The sequence below is a fragment of the Urocitellus parryii genome, unplaced genomic scaffold (genome assembly GCF_045843805.1).
Source record: "Urocitellus parryii isolate mUroPar1 unplaced genomic scaffold, mUroPar1.hap1 Scaffold_674, whole genome shotgun sequence".
In the NCBI taxonomy this organism is placed as follows: domain Eukaryota; kingdom Metazoa; phylum Chordata; class Mammalia; order Rodentia; family Sciuridae; genus Urocitellus; species Urocitellus parryii.
This window is the reverse complement of record NW_027554123.1, coordinates 99,448-101,311: the sequence shown is the minus strand read 5'-3', so window position 1 is coordinate 101,311 and position 1,864 is coordinate 99,448.

Here is a 1,864-nt window from a genome sequence, read left to right as displayed (position 1 = left end):
GGTAACAGGCTAGTTATGTTCCCGTTGTGTTTCCATTTTGTAGCTCCATATCCACGATGGCGAAGTTCCGTCAGCCATTGTTGAGGCCTTCACATAAGGGACAGGTGTCCTCCAAGGGGGCAGGTAGCTGGAAATCCCTGGGGCGAGGCTGGTTAAAGGTCTGATTAGATATCTGCCTATTTTGTTCTGCAAGAATCTCTGATACATAGTAGAAAGGCCCAATATAAGAAAATCCACATTAGAGGGGAATCCAGGATGTCTAAGGAGGGAGAGTGGTTGTGGGGGACGTAGGTGCCAGGAGGGTGGCAGAGAGAAGGGAAACTAGAGTGAGACATGTTGCTATGAGGGTTTCTCAGGGTGGGGATGATACAGGGTGATGAAGAGGTGCGATGATACAGGGTGTGTAGATTCTAGGGAATGTGGAGATCCCCAGAAATGCACTGTGTGATTTGAGAAGCAGGAGGATCTCAAGTTTGAGGCCAACTTTGTTGGATAAAGCTCTGTTGTAAAGTCAGTGGAACTTCTACTGGGTTTATCTGTAATAGACATTAACATTTGTGGTGTGGTTATGATCCCCCTGATGTTCCCATTTATCATAGGAGAATGTCTTCCACTTCAAAATGTTGCAGGCTCAAGAGCCACTTTGGCTAGGTCTTTCCAATCTTGAGGGCAATTAAGTTCCAGATTGAGTGATTCAAGCATTTGCTCTGCAATTGGCTCCCTGGGCACATCCTGTTTCATACTTTATTTAACTTCTTCAGGATACCCAATGCATGTGGATATCAAGTGGCAGGGCACTGTGGTGGTGATGGGGCATTTTGACTGGAAAGGCTTGTACTTCCTTACCCCACTTTCCATCTCTTATCTTACATAGATCTTCAAAAGGATCTATGGCCTCCTTGAATGGGTTCCTGGGAGACCATGTCTTGGGGATGTCTGGCGGTCTGGTCATTTCTAAGCTGTCATAGTCCCTTGCTGACTTTGGTGTTGCCTCATAAGAAGGCAGTTGCCATTGACTTCCTGATAGGCAAAGGAAGGATATAATCTTTGCCTCTCAGTAGAAGGTACACTTGCACCATTTGTGGTCACCTCTTCCTGCGCCATGATGGCTAGTGGTACTTTTTCTGTCTCTCTCCCTCCTGCACCTGCTGCGGTTACTGGCTTCGAGATAGATAGATTGTCATCCATGCCTTTTTTCCCTTGTCTGTCTTTCACAGCCTTGTCTTCCCTCAGGGTCATCATTATATGATAAGGGTATGTTTTAGGACCCCCTAAACTTTGCTGAATGCATGTCACATGGGAAAAAACATATGGTGGTAAAGTCTCACTTTAGCTTGCCACACATTTTCTATTATGTTGTCCTATATTCTAGAATAAAAAAAAATCAGCAACACTTATCCATGGACTGATATCAATCACAACATTCCAGAACGTCTGGGCTTCTCTTTTATTCAGGGTTAAACCTCTAGTATCTAAGAGAGTGCACAACACTTGCAGCTGTGTCTTTGGTGAAACTTGGTAGGTTCCCCTTTTCACCTTCCTCATTGCTCTTTGAGGGACCACCCTGTCTTTAGACTTACCTCAGGTCCCTGTTTAGGCACCAGCTACGTGGGCTCTCTCTTGTCCAGTGAGGAGGTCTTTGGAACAAAGTAGAGGAGAGCATGGCTTTGGAGTCACTGATCAAGACCTCTGGAGAGACTGGGGTTGTGGCTAAGTGGTAGAGCGGTTGCCTCACACATGTGAAGCCTTGGGCTCAATGTTCAGCACCACATAAAAATAAATAAAAACTAAATATATATTTTTAAAAAGTTACCTCTGGAAACCAAGCAGGAAGCAGGTCTGACTGTATTGCCCAGTTACCATG